This window comes from Anolis sagrei, chromosome 13 (genome assembly GCF_037176765.1).
Source record: "Anolis sagrei isolate rAnoSag1 chromosome 13, rAnoSag1.mat, whole genome shotgun sequence".
NCBI classification, from domain to species: domain Eukaryota; kingdom Metazoa; phylum Chordata; class Lepidosauria; order Squamata; family Dactyloidae; genus Anolis; species Anolis sagrei.
In genome coordinates, this window is record NC_090033.1 from 18983662 (window position 1) to 18992885 (window position 9224).

Here is a 9224-nt window from a genome sequence, read left to right on the forward strand (position 1 = left end):
AGAACCAGACATCCTGAGGAGTGAGGTTGAATGGGCCTTAAGAAGCATTGCTAACAACAAGGCAGCAGGAGACGACGGGATCCCAGCTGAACTGTTTAAAATCTTAAAAGATGATGCTGTCAAGGTGATGCATGCCATTTGCCAGCAAATATGGAAAACACAAGAATGGCCATCAGACTGGAAAAAATCAACTTATATCCCCATACCAAAAAAGGGAAATGCGAAAGACTGCTCAAACTTCCGTACAGTGGCCCTTATTTCTCATGCCAGTAAGGTAATGCTCAAGATACTGCAAGGAAGACTCCAGCAATACATGGAGCGAGAGTTGCCAGATGTTCAAGCTGGGTTCAGAAAAGGCAGAGGAACGAGAGACCAGATTGCCAATATCCGGATGCTGGAGAATGGAGAAAGGCAGGGAGTTTCAGAAAAACGTCTACTTCTGCTTCATTGACTATTCTAAAGCCTTTGATTGTGTGGATCATCATAAATTGTGGCAAGTTCTTGGTGGGATGGGCATACCAAGCCACCTTGTCTCTCTCCTGAGGAATCTGTACAAGGACCAAGGAGCAACAGTCAGAACTGACCACGGAACAACAGACTGGTTCAAGATTGGGAAAGGCGTACGGCAAGGCTGCATCCTCTCACCCAACCTTTTCAACTTGTATGCAGAACACATCATGCGAGGATGTGCGGGGCTTGAGGAATGCAAAGCTGGGGTGGAAATGGCTGGAAGAAACATTAACAACCTCAGATATGCAGATGACACCACTCTGATGGCCGAAAGCGAGGAGGAGCTGAGGAGCCTTCTAATCAAGGTGGAAGAAGAAAGCGCAAAAGCCGGGTTGCAGCTAAACGTCAAAAAAACCAAAATTATGGCAACAAGAATGATTGACAACTGGGAAATAGAGGGAGAAAACGTGGAGGCCGTGACAGACTTTGTATTTCTAGGTGGGAAGATGACTGCAGATGCAGACTGCGGCCAGGAAATCAGAAGACGCTTCCTTCTTGGGAGGAGAGCAAGGTCCAGTCTCGATAAAATAGTAAAGAGTAGAGACATCAGACTGGCAACCAAGATCCATTGCCTAGTCCAAGCCATGGTCTTCCCTGTAGTCACCTACGGATGTGAGAGCTGGACCTTCGGGAAGGCTGAGCGAAGGAAGAGAGATGCTTTTGAGCTGTGGTGTTGGAGGAAAGTGCTGAGAGTGCCTTGGACTGTGAGAAGATCCAACCAGTCCATCCTCCAGGAAATAAAGCCCGGCTGCTCATTGGAGGGAAGGAGACGAGAGACAAAGTGGAAGTCTTTTGGCCACATCATGAGGAGACAGGAAAGCCTAGAGAAGGGAATGATGCTGGGGAAAGTGGAAGGCAAAAGGAAGAGGGGCCGACCAAGGGCAAGATGGATGGATGGCATCCTTGAAGTGACTGGACTGACCTTGAGGGAGCTGGGGGTGGTAACGGCCGACAGGGAGCTCTGGCGTAGGCTGGTCCATGAGGTCACGAAGAGTCGGAGACGACTGAACGAATGAACAACAACAATCCATAAAATATTCACAAAAATAATCATGAAAATATATTCGCAAAAATCATCATTAAAAATAATATTCACAAAATATTCATAAACTATTCATAAAATAATCATGAAAAAATGTTCACAAAAATAATCACTAAAATAATATTCTCAAAAATCACCAAATATTCACATTTATTTTAATAAAAATATTCACAAAATAATCATAAAATAATCAAAAATATTCACTAAAATATCCATAAAATATTCACACAAATAATCATTAAAATAATATTCACAAAAATCATCAGATATTCACAAAAATAATCAGGAAAATAAATTCGCAAAAATAATCGTTAAACATAATATTCACAAAAATCATCAAATATTCACAAAAAATAATCATGAAAAAATATATTCACAAAAATAAATGTTAAAATAATATTCACAAAAATCATCAAATATTCACAAAAATAATGATGAAAATATATTCGCAAAAATAAACATTAAAATAATATTCACAAAAATCTTCAAAAATATTCACAATTATTATAATAAAAATATTCACAAAATAATCATGAAAAATATTCACAAAAATATCCATAAAATATTCACAAAAATAATCAAGAAAATATTCCCAGTAATCATCATGAAAATATATTCACAGAAATAATCATGAAAATATATTCGCAAAAATAAACGTTAAAATAATATTCACAAAAATCACCAAATATTCACAATTATAATAATAAAAAGATTCAAAAAATAATCACAAAAATCAAAAATATTCACAAAAATATCCATAAAATATTCACAAAAATAATCATGAAAATATTCCCAGTAATCATCATGAAAAAATTCACAAAAATAATCATGAAAAATATTCACAAAATAATAATCAAAAATATTAACAAAAACCATCAAAAATATTCCAAAAAATTCATAAAATATTTACAAAAAGCAATCATGACAATATTCCCAGTAATAACCATGAAAATATTCAGGGAGTTTGGAAACCCCAAGAGCCATGTGTGCTTGGTTCATGGAAAGGTGGCTTTTCTTCGTATTTTCTTATATACGGTGGTCCACGCTCTTGTCACATCCCGGTTGGATTACTGCAACGCACTCTACGTGGGGTTGCCTTTGAAGACTGCCCGGAAACTACAACTAGTCCAGCGAGAAGCAGCCAGATTGCTCACCGGAGCGGCGTACAGGGAGCATACCACCCCCCTATTGCGCCAGCTCCACTGGCTGCCGATCCAGTTCCGAGCACAATTCAAAGTGCTGGTTTTGACCTACAAAACCCTATACGGTTCCGGCCCAGTGTATTTGTCCGAACGGATCTCTCTCTACGTCCCACCTCGAAGCTTAAGATCTTCTGGGGAGGCCCTGTTCTCGACCCCGCCACTGTCACAAGTGAGGCTGGCGGGGATGAGGAGCAGGGCCTTCTCAGTGGTGGCCCCTCACCTGTGGAACTCACTCCCCGGGGAGATCAGATCGGCATCTTCCCTCTTGGTGTTTAGGAAAAGACTCAAGACCTGGATCTGGGATCAAGCCTTTGGTAATTCTGAAAGCTGACTGAATGATCTGATGATAGACAAGGACAAATGGAATGGATGGATATATGGACTCTGAACCTGAGCATGAGATTGTTTATGATTTTATTATGTATTGATGTTTTTAATTAATTGTTGTAATTGTTTTTATCTGTATTGTTGTGAATTGTCTTGGGCATCTAATTGTGCCCCCACTGTAAGCCGCCCTGAGTCCCCCCCGGGGTGAGAAGGGCGGGGTATAAGTAAATGAAATAAATAAATAAATAAATATAGACATACATACATATAGGGAATGAGGAAGGGTGCAAGGGAGCATACACAGAGTTCATAGGAAAAGGAGAAATCATGGAGGGTCTAAAGGGAAGTCACGTCAGCCCCCCACCCAAAAAAAAGTTCATAAAGTTTGGCAAAAGTTTATAAAAGTTCCTATAAGAGTTCATGGGGGAGGGTCCATGGAAGTTCAGGAAGAGAGATCGGGGATTCTGGGATCATTCCAGCCTGGTGTCCTTGGAAAAACTATGAATTCCCTGATTTTGAGCTATATTTTACAGTCTGGGGGAAGGCGGGGGTCACCTCCTATCACAAGTTCTCTCTGTATATGTGTTAACTACAACTCTCATATGCCAAGGGCAGTCACCCCCAAATCCCGCCAGTATCCACAATTGGCCATGTTGGGTTTGTGTGCCAAGTTTGGTCCAGATCTGTTGACGGCTGGGTTCAGTGCTCTCTGGGATGCAGGTGAACTATAACTCCCATATGCCAAGGACAGTCACCCCCAAATCCCACCAGTATCCACAGTTGGCCATGTTGGGTCTGTGTGCCAAGTTTGGTCCAGATCTGTCGAGGGCTGGGTTCAGTGCTCTCTGTATCCACAGTATCCACGGTTGGCCATGTTGGGTCTGTGTGCCAAGTTTGGTCCAGATCTGTCGACGGCTGGGTTCAGTGCTCTCTGTATCCACAGTATCCACAGTTGGCCATGTTGGGTCTGTGTGCCAAGTTTGGTCCAGATCTGTCGACGGCTGGGTTCAATGCTCTCTGTATCCACAGTATCCACAGTTGGCCATGTTGGGTACGTGTGCCAAGTTTGGTCCAGATCTGTCGACGGCTGGGTTCAGTGCTCTCTGTATCCACAGTATCCACGGTTGGCCATGTTGGGTTTGTGTGCCAAGTTTGGTCCAGATCTGTTGACGGCTGGGTTCAGTGCTCTCTGGGATGCAGGTGAACTATAACTCCCATATGCCAAGGACAGTCACCCCCAAATCCCACCAGTATCCACAGTTGGCCATGTTGGGTCTGTGTGCCAAGTTTGGTCCAGATCTGTCGAGGGCTGGGTTCAGTGCTCTCTGTATCCACAGTATCCACGGTTGGCCATGTTGGGTCTGTGTGCCAAGTTTGGTCCAGATCTGTCGACGGCTGGGTTCAGTGCTCTCTGTATCCACAGTATCCACAGTTGGCCATGTTGGGTCTGTGTGCCAAGTTTGGTCCAGATCTGTCGACGGCTGGGTTCAATGCTCTCTGTATCCACAGTATCCACAGTTGGCCATGTTGGGTACGTGTGCCAAGTTTGGTCCAGATCTGTCGACGGCTGGGTTCAGTGCTCTCTGTATCCACAGTATCCACGGTTGGCCATGTTGGGTTTGTGTGCCAAGTTTGGTCCAGATCTGTTGACGGCTGGGTTCAGTGCTCTCTGGGATGCAGGTGAACTATAACTCCCATATGCCAAGGACAGTCACCCCCAAATCCCACCAGTATCCACAGTTGGCCATGTTGGGTCTGTGTGCCAAGTTTGGTCCAGATCTGTCGAGGGCTGGGTTCAGTGCTCTCTGTATCCACAGTATCCACGGTTGGCCATGTTGGGTCTGTGTGCCAAGTTTGGTCCAGATCTGTCGACGGCTGGGTTCAGTGCTCTCTGTATCCACAGTATCCACAGTTGGCCATGTTGGGTCTGTGTGCCAAGTTTGGTCCAGATCTGTCGACGGCTGGGTTCAATGCTCTCTGTATCCACAGTATCCACAGTTGGCCATGTTGGGTACGTGTGCCAAGTTTGGTCCAGATCTGTCGACGGCTGGGTTCAGTGCTCTCTGTATCCACAGTATCCACGGTTGGCCATGTTGGGTCTGTGTGCCAAGTTTGGTCCAGATCTGTCGACGGCTGGGTTCAATGCTCTCTGTATCCACAGTATCCACAGTTGGCCATGTTGGGTATGTGTGCCAAGTTTGGTCCAGATCTGTCGAGGGCTGGGTTCAGTGCTCTCTGTATCCACAGTATCCACGGTTGGCCATGTTGGGTCTGTGTGCCAAGTTTGGTCCAGATCTGTCGACGGCTGGGTTCAGTGCTCTCTGTATCCACAGTATCCACAGTTGGCCATGTTGGGTCTGTGTGCCAAGTTTGGTCCAGATCTGTCGACGGCTGGGTTCAATGCTCTCTGTATCCACAGTATCCACAGTTGGCCATGTTGGGTCTGTGTGCCAAGTTTGGTCCAGATCTGTCGACGGCTGGGTTCAGTGCTCTCTGTATCCACAGTATCCACAGTTGGCCATGTTGGGTACGTGTGCCAAGTTTGGTCCAGATCTGTCGACGGCTGGGTTCAGTGCTCTCTGTATCCACAGTATCCACAGTTGGCCATGTTGGGTACGTGTGCCAAGTTTGGTCCAGATCTGTCGACGGCTGGGTTCAGTGCTCTCTGTATCCACAGTATCCACAGTTGGCCATGTTGGGTCTGTGTGCCAAGTTTGGTCCAGATCTGTCGACGGCTGGGTTCAATGCTCTCTGTATCCACAGTATCCACAGTTGGCCATGTTGGGTCTGTGTGCCAAGTTTGGTCCAGATCTGTCGACGGCTGGGTTCAGTGCTCTCTGTATCCACAGTATCCACAGTTGGCCATGTTGGGTACGTGTGCCAAGTTTGGTCCAGATCTGTCGACGGCTGGGTTCAGTGCTCTCTGTATCCACAGTATCCACAGTTGGCCATGTTGGGTACGTGTGCCAAGTTTGGTCCAGATCTGTCGACGGCTGGGTTCAGTGCTCTCTGTATCCACAGTATCCACAGTTGGCCATGTTGGGTACGTGTGCCAAGTTTGGTCCAGATCTGTCGACGGCTGGGTTCAGTGCTCTCTGTATCCACAGTATCCACAGTTGGCCATGTTGGGTCTGTGTGCCAAGTTTGGTCCAGATCTGTCGAGGGCTGGGTTCAGTGCTCTCTGTATCCACAGTATCCACGGTTGGCCATGTTGGGTACGTGTGCCAAGTTTGGTCCAGATCTGTCGACGGCTGGGTTCAGTGCTCTCTGTATCCACAGTATCCACGGTTGGCCATGTTGGGTCTGTGTGCCAAGTTTGGTCCAGATCTGTCGACGGCTGGGTTCAGTGCTCTCTGTATCCACAGTATCCACAGTTGGCCATGTTGGGTCTGTGTGCCAAGTTTGGTCCAGATCTGTCGACGGCTGGGTTCAATGCTCTCTGTATCCACAGTATCCACAGTTGGCCATGTTGGGTATGTGTGCCAAGTTTGGTCCAGATCTGTCGACGGCTGGGTTCAGTGCTCTCTGTATCCACAGTATCCACGGTTGGCCATGTTGGGTCTGTGTGCCAAGTTTGGTCCAGATCTGTCGACGGCTGGGTTCAGTGCTCTCTGTATCCACAGTATCCACAGTTGGCCATGTTGGGTCTGTGTGCCAAGTTTGGTCCAGATCTGTCGACGGCTGGGTTCAATGCTCTCTGTATCCACAGTATCCACAGTTGGCCATGTTGGGTATGTGTGCCAAGTTTGGTCCAGATCTGTCGACGGCTGGGTTCAGTGCTCTCTGTATCCACAGTATCCACGGTTGGCCATGTTGGGTCTGTGTGCCAAGTTTGGTCCAGATCTGTCGACGGCTGGGTTCAGTGCTCTCTGTATCCACAGTATCCACAGTTGGCCATGTTGGGTCTGTGTGCCAAGTTTGGTCCAGATCTGTCGACGGCTGGGTTCAATGCTCTCTGTATCCACAGTATCCACAGTTGGCCATGTTGGGTATGTGTGCCAAGTTTGGTCCAGATCTGTCGACGGCTGGGTTCAGTGCTCTCTGTATCCACAGTATCCACAGTTGGCCATGTTGGGTCTGTGTGCCAAGTTTGGTCCAGATCTGTCGACGGCTGGGTTCAGTGCTCTTTGTATCCACAGTATCCACAGTTGGCCATGTTGGGTCTGTGTGCCAAGTTTGGTCCAGATCTGTCGACGGCTGGGTTCAGTGCTCTCTGTATCCACAGTATCCACAGTTGGCCATGTTGGGTCTGTGTGCCAAGTTTGGTCCAGATCTGTCGACGGCTGGGTTCAGTGCTCTCTGTATCCACAGTATCCACAGTTGGCCATGTTGGGTATGTGTGCCAAGTTTGGTCCAGATCTGTCGACGGCTGGGTTCAGTGCTCTCTGTATCCACAGTATCCACAGTTGGCCATGTTGGGTCTGTGTGCCAAGTTTGGTCCAGATCTGTCGACGGCTGGGTTCAGTGCTCTTTGTATCCACAGTATCCACAGTTGGCCATGTTGGGTCTGTGTGCCAAGTTTGGTCCAGATCTGTCGACGGCTGGGTTCAGTGCTCTCTGTATCCACAGTATCCACAGTTGGCCATGTTGGGTCTGTGTGCCAAGTTTGGTCCAGATCTGTCGACGGCTGGGTTCAGTGCTCTTTGTATCCACAGTATCCACAGTTGGCCATGTTGGGTCTGTGTGCCAAGTTTGGTCCAGATCTGTCGACGGCTGGGTTCAGTGCTCTTTGTATCCACAGTATCCACAGTTGGCCATGTTGGGTATGTGTGCCAAGTTTGGTCCAGATCTGTCGACGGCTGGGTTCAGTGCTCTCTGTATCCACAGTATCCACAGTTGGCCATGTTGGGTCTGTGTGCCAAGTTTGGTCCAGATCTGTCGACGGCTGGGTTCAGTGCTCTCTGGGATGCAGGTGAACTATAACTCCCATATGCCAAGGGCAGTCACCCCCAAATCCCACCAGTATCCACAGTTGACCATGTTGGGTATGTGTGCCAAGTTTGGTCCAGATCTGTCGATGGCTGGGTTCAGTACTCTCTGGATGCAAGTGAACTATAACTCCCAAAATCAAGGTCAACCCCCACAATCCCTGCTGTATGTGTAACGAGGTTGTGTATTTCTTCCAACAGGCCCGAAACTGGGGAAAGCTGCCCAAGAAAAGCAATTGCGATCCTCTGTTTCCGAGTGACTTTTCTCGTTGGCTAAGACGGTCTGTGGAAACGGAGCTGAGCCCTTGAGATGCCGAGAACGGAGTCCGAACATGGGATTTTCCCCACCTGCGATGGATTATTACTACTACTATTACTATTGTTATCATTATGATTAAGTGGTGCCATGAGTACCTTAGGATATAAATGCCAAATCAAAGGACAACAAGAAAAGCTCTTCAGCTCAGAGTTAAGTCTATGGGTAACTTATTGCCTTCGGTGACATTTCGTTGAATGACCGCATTGCCTTGCTGCACTTGGAAGGACTACGTATCTCCGTTTTAAGAGGAAACCATTATGTCCAGTAGAAAGACAGAGAGAGGAATGGATATATCCTTATGTTGGCAACTTGTCTATGGTCATTAAACATGCATTTCCACTTTCTCCCGTGATAATTTCAGGTCCGAAACTATTGTGCCGCAATCTGTTCCTGGTCTTGTTTTTGTCGAGAGAATGGAGCTTCTCCATTTTCTGCTTTTACACACACACACACACACACATCTTCAGAGTCCCCTACAGCCCGAAGTGCATTTACACTGTAGAATTAATCCAGTTTAGCAGCCCCACGTAGAGAGCGTTGCAGTAGTCCAGGCGGGATGTGACCAGAGCGTGTACCACCGTGGCCAAGTCAGACTTCCCAAGATACGGGCGCAGCTGGCGCACGAGCCTAAGCTGTGCAAATGCTCCCCTGGTCACCGCCGAAACCTGGGGTTCCAGGCTCAGCGATGAATCCAGGGTCACACCCAGGCTGCGAACCTGCGCCTTCAAGGGGAGTGCGACCCCGTCCAGCACAGGCTGTAACCCTATACCCTGTTCGGCCTTGCGACTGACCAGGAGGACCTCTGTCTTGTCTGGATTTTTTCCCCTTTCCTTGCCCTTCCTTCCTTCCTTCCCTTCTCTTTCTTTCTATTTTTCCTTCCTTCCTTCCCCATGAAT

At 47.4% G+C, this 9224-nt stretch overlaps 1 protein-coding gene across 1 annotated transcript in view; it reads left to right on the plus strand.

Annotated features, from left to right (window-relative positions):
• The window catches only part of PDPN (podoplanin), a 37166-nt gene extending 28494 nt beyond the window's left edge, over window positions 1–8672 (plus strand). Inside the window, exon 5 of the mRNA XM_060759081.2 lies at window positions 8211–8672. The gene's annotated coding sequence lies outside the window, so the exon portion shown is untranslated. The remainder of the gene's footprint in view (window positions 1–8210) is intronic.
• Window positions 8673–9224: the final 552 nt, after the last annotated feature.